This window comes from Ptychodera flava, chromosome 5 (assembly GCF_041260155.1).
Source record: "Ptychodera flava strain L36383 chromosome 5, AS_Pfla_20210202, whole genome shotgun sequence".
NCBI lineage: Eukaryota > Metazoa > Hemichordata > Enteropneusta > Ptychoderidae > Ptychodera > Ptychodera flava.
The window spans coordinates 31,226,987-31,233,337 of record NC_091932.1 but is presented as its reverse complement, the minus strand read 5'-3'; positions in this window follow the sequence as shown (position 1 = coordinate 31,233,337).

Below are 6,351 nucleotides of genomic sequence, written 5' to 3'. Positions count from 1 at the left end.
CTTTGAATAAAATAATGGATTCATCTGAACTATGAGTGAAATGGCTCGTGTCAAGAGAAAAAGGAACGTCCATAGCTGTCGTGACGTGACGCGACGTCGATTCAGCTGGGTGAAATGGTAGCTATGGCGGATGTGACATCAAAAGGATTCTTCTATTAGGGAACAGGGTCCGTCGACTACGAATGTACTTTTCCTAGCAGTTCCGCCACTTGAACTTCCATTCTAAATTATTTTGTCATCCTTTATTGCTTTCATTCATCAAAAGGTAATGTTATCGACCGAAATGACTTTGTACACCTTCCTGATATTCGCGTACACCATACAACAGATAGCCTCCAACTCAACTTTTTTTTCACCATAGGACTCTTTACATTCATACTGTCTGACACCAGAGTAGATGACCATATGCCTGATAAGATCCTTCTGAATTTTTAATGTTTTACCTCACTCTTTGCATTTATGTTGTCTGACTTTGAGTTGGTCAACATATGCCTTTTAAGATTGCCCTTCAGTGAATGTTTTACCACACTATTTATACTCATGATGTCTGACATCAGAATGAATCAGCATATGCGTAATAAGACAGCCCTTCCATTTAAATGTTTTACCACACTCTTTGCATTTATATGGTCTGATATTTGAGTGGGTCAACATGTGTGTCTTTAGATTGTCCTTGAATATGGATATTTCATCACACTCATTGCATTGATGGTTCGTTATTTGAATGGGATACTCATGTGTCTCCTAAGACTGCTGCTATGTGTGAATGTTTTGCTGCACATTTTCCATTGATATGGTCTTATCTTTGAGTGGATCATAATATGTTCTTTAAGGTTGCTCTTCTGCACGAATGTTTTACTGCACTCTTTGCATTGGTATTGTCTTACATCAGAATGGGTAAATATTATATATATTGCCTGAATACATGGGTTAATGTGCCAAAGCCTTGAGCAGGTGACAATTTGCCCGCGCCAGGAGGGCAAATTGCCTACTGCTGCAAGGGCATATAAACCCATGTATTCAGGCAATACTATTTAATTATATTACATACCTCTTCACAGTTAATGCTATGTGACATTTAGTAACATGCAGTGCATTTTCAAATAATTTTACCATCATCGACCAGAATCAAACAGATTTTAACAAAAGTCAAAAAAGCAGTGCACGCGTGGTTATTTTACATCTAGCATTAAGTGTCAACTTTGACGTCGAAACGTCGAAAGCTTAACTGGACCGGGTAACCATGGAAACAGGTTAGTTCATCGTTCACCGGCCCGCTAACCCCCCGGATGTTTCCTATTCAAATCAATGCACTGAGTTTCACTCACATCGAGGCATGTAATGCATGTCTTGCAAGACCACAGTTTCGGATAAACGTTTTGCCACACTCTTTGTCTTCATTTGGTCTAATACCAGAGTGGTACAACATGAGACAAAGGATTTCTCACAAGACCATTCTTGCTTATAAATGCGCTGCAACACTCTTTTCATTTATGTTGTCCAAGACCTGAATAGAATCTATGTCTCCTGAGATCAGACTTTTGAACACATTTTCCATCACACTCATTGCATTCATGTGGTCCGACATCAGAATTGATTGACAAATGCCTCTTAAGATTACACGTTTGGCACAAATGCTTGCCACACTCTTTGCATCCATGTGGTCTGATATTTAAATGGGTTAACACATGACTATCAAGATTGTTCTGTCTAGTGAATGTTTCACCACACTCCTTGCATTCATGTCAGAGAGCATTGAGAAATGTCTCGTAAGATTACTCTTTTGAGCAATTTTTTTTTGCACACGCTTCGCATTCATCTTATCTGACATCAGAATGGAGCAATAAGTGTCTCTTAAGGTTACAATTTCCAGCAAATGTCTTTCCACACTCTTTGCATCAATGTGGTCTGATATTTAAGTGTTTCAACATGTGTGTTTCAAGAGTGCTCTTATTCGCAAATCTCCTACCACACTCTTTACATTCAAGTTGTTTGAAATCAGCATTGATCAGGTCTCTTTTTGAGTAAATGTTTGCCATACTCTTTGCTTTCATCTCGTTTGATATTTAAGCTCGACATACGATGATGCAGACGACAAATTCTATGTAGCACCCATGCAACTCAATCACCTCATTGTCCTCGGCAGTCTTCAAGTTGTTACAGCGCCCCCATGTGGCTAATTTGTTCCCACATGTGGAGGGACCTTGGTCCTGGGTCTGGTGGTACCTCCATGCTCCAAAGATGGAACCGTCTATGTCTAAGTCTTACTGGTTATATGATTACTACTCTGATCCAAATATGCTTGTCAACACATTCTGTAATAAAATTGTTGGTATTTTTCATATCCGAGGCCATTATCGAGACATACTATGTATATTAAGTGAATAATACAATACCTTGTTTAGCATATAATGTTCATCATTATTAAGCCTCATCGTTGTCTCTTTGTTTTAATATGTTTGCTCTATAAGTTGGACTGAAATGATGTTGGTATCACCAATACCACAGGGAAATTTATAGGGGCCATGGATAATTAAAACAGGCACAAAGTAAACGCAATTTCAGCGCCAAGGGGGAGGGGTCTGGCTGTATTTTGATTACTGTGCGCAAACATCGCACTCGCAACATCTCGCTACACGTTTTTAGATTGCAAAATGTACCAGGCAAGTGTGGCAACGGCCCTATATCCTCATTTTTTCGACATCCATTTTAGGTTACCGTATTGTTACAATTTGTTGCAAGTTCGAAACGACGTAATTACCCATTTTAGGGATGCTGATACAGAATGAGGCTTGGTTGGAATGTCACATTTCCAAACTTTCATTTAGAGAAGGGGAGGGGAGGGGGTTCGGGGCCAAACGCAAGTAGTTGTGTTTACCGTGCGCATGTTTTATTTATCCACGGCCTCTCAGGAATCACAGGACAAAGAACACATTAAATAAACCACGGGGGACCGTGAACAAACAGAATGAATGCGTACATATACACCAAGAAATAAATGAATTAAACAACAAACAAAAATGAGTAAACAATACGATGAAAAAACGTATTGACACATATAACCAGCCAGATTTATTATAGGACATAAACTGCAGCAGTTAAAATATTCAAAATGGGAAATTACTCCCATGGTCACTTATGGCTACAGTCACCGAAGGTGGACATTTGCATATAAATTACGTTTACTTTTTTGTACGTCACTTTTTGTACACAAATTTTGTAGATAACATTAACAATGTGATATTATATATACTGATTTTGCTAAGGCACTCGATAGTATTAATGGTAAATTATTGCTTCATAAGCTGACTTCTTTTGGTGTCAAGGGCACCAATGTGAAATGGTTCAATTCATATTTTCATAATATGCTAAACAGAGTGATTATAAAAAAAACCTTTTCTGTATGGGCATCTGTTGATTCGGGCGTTCCTCAAGGATCTCACCTTGAGGAACCGGAACCTTTTGGTCCACTTTTGTTTATTTTTTCATTAATGACATCTGTGACAATCTCATGTCAGACTCGTTACATTTAGTCGATGACATGTAAATTTATTGTATCATTTTTAACATTCCGTCATAAATGAATTACTGGTTTTTACAGTGATGACATTAACTTATTGCGCAAATATTTACAATTTAGAGTAATTAAAATCAAGGAGGGCTATTTTTGATAATATATTTTTAAACAAATGCATAAATGCAATGTTTAATGTTAATTCCCCTACTTCCTGTTTTGGTCTTCATGTACCTAGGTTATTAACTCGGCGTACTACTTTCTTTCATGCGCCGTTCGATAGGGTCAGTTGTGTTCGTGACTCTCTTCTTAGTAGAATTTCGAGACAATTTAATTCGCTTGTAAACCAATACTATGACATAGATCCTTTTTCTGTAACTTGAGATGGTTTTCAAAATACTTTAAAACTTTGCTTTCTCAGTTTTTGTTAAAGCTTGTATGTCTTGTCTCTGTGTTTTAACTCTGTATCTGTATTTTTCTAACAGTTTTCCATAAATGACATCGGCTGTGGAAGTCATTATTAATAAAAATAAGAACATTTCATTTGGTCTTTGACCTTCCATAGAATGCTTCTAATGTTTAATGTCACATTCCACTGAACTTTATTATACACCACTTCATTAACGCATGAAGTTTTTAAGGCAAAGTACTAACAACTTTAAGTAAAATAAATGTAAATGAAGTTCCCAGCTGTATAATAGATCAAACTTTCCTTTAGCTATTGGTAATTCTTATCATATTGTACATGTTCCTGTACATGTTCCTATCCTTTTTTCACCGGTGAATTAGAATATTGAGAATCTGTGTTAACTTTGAAAATATATTTGCAAATTTTAAACCCCCTCCAGACAGGTTTTCAAAATATGACCCTCCCAAAATATCTCCGGCCCACACTCTCATAGTAGATGAAAGATCCATATAAGCTTCTAGTGGTTATTGCACCACTGGGCTTACTATGTCAGCTGTAACATCTGCAGAGAATAAAACATTCGCGATCGAGAAATTCTATTTTGGGAGCAGAGTTTGACTCTCCACAATTTTGTCTCCTACACCCTGTACTGAGATCATTTGTATGCCAATTGCAATCTCTTGTGCTTTGCTCCCCAAAATGTTGAAACAATATACAGCTTGTTAACACAGCGTCAATACGTTTGAATTCTCATCAGACCAGAATTCTATAGTCACTTGTCAACAGTAACAACCCAGATCACATGGAACTGCTCCAGCTTGTTTCTTCTATGTGTCAACAGAAACTTTGATTTTGTTTTATAAAGGAGTACAAAGATAAGCCGCTTGTTCCAATGTACAATATTTAGGATTTATGAAACAGCCCATCCACAACTTTTGCAGCATTCTCTAGCAGAGACTGGAAACCTAACGATTGAGCCTAAAGTTGTAAGAATAAATGGTTGCTGTTGATAACCGTACTGAAAGCAACTTGTGAGCTCCCCTTTCCATATGTTGGCACGAGATCAGTGGAAATCACACTGGGTCACTATTAATAGGAACACAAATGGAACAGTATACATACTTAGACTGGCCTATCAGTAACAAATCAGATTGATGGGTGTGAACAAGCAATTTACATAACCCAAGAGCGACATTTACTCCATTGAGAGCTGTAACTTTTAGGCAATTTTTCCGGTGGTTTTGTTTTGCGTATCTACTAAAGTTTCTTGCTTTAATCCCTGAATTGTGATGAAAAAGTCCAATTTCTAGGTTATCAACACAGCCACGTGTGTACAGTCATTATTGTTACTGTTTAAGATTGAATTCAAGTCCGGACTAGAATTCATTTGTCGTCAATAATAATAATTGCAGTCTCTATACATATACAGAGTGTTCTACTAAGCAGAATATTTGTTATACAGCATGCTGTGGGGAGTAGAAAAAATACGACAGAACAAAACTTACTTGAAATCTGGCCAAAATGTACAAGCTAATGGCCGTTATATACAATAATGTTAATTATATCAGTTTCCCTGATAGGTGAGGGAAATCATCCTGTTCGCGAGCCCTCTTTTATGTAATCGCTGAATATTTTACAAAATGAAGTTTTACAGTAAAAGAAAAAAAAAAAAAAATATATATATATATATATATATATATATATATATATATATAATATAAACAGATTACTTCAAGTACAAAATAATGAAATCTATTACTTAAGTTCATGCATCTTGCAATCCTCAGATAGAGTGAAAGGATTTCTAGCTCGACACTCTTACATATATGATTGGGACGAACCATTCTATTTGTAGGTAGTGTTAAAATTCGATAAATAATATTTGTTTTGGTGGCGACATTTTGAAACCAACTCAGAGCGTTTGTTTAACAATGTAGATTTGTCAGCATTGATAATGTGCAGCTTTTCTGATATACAAAGATTACATCGCTTGTTCATGTTAGAGTAGCTCAATGCTTTATCAATGATTGACCATGAAATGTCAAAGTCTTGTCCCTTATTTCTTAAGTTCCATACATATTTTGATAACTCGGTGTCGTTTTTGTATCTCTCGTTGCGGAACGACTTCATGTGATTAGCGTAGCGCGTCTTGAAGGTGTTATCAGTGAGGCCGATGTAAACCCTCTCTCCGTTATGATCTGAGGATTGCAAGATGCATGAAACTTAAGTAATAGATTTCATTACTTTGTACTTGAAGTAATCTGTTTATTTATAACGCTCTGCTTTTTGCATTGAGCACTGTAATTTCCCTCGAGGACATCTGTATACTTCGATATATATATATATATATATAATATATATATATATATATATATATATATATATATATATACATATATATATATATTCACAAATTACTTCAAGTACA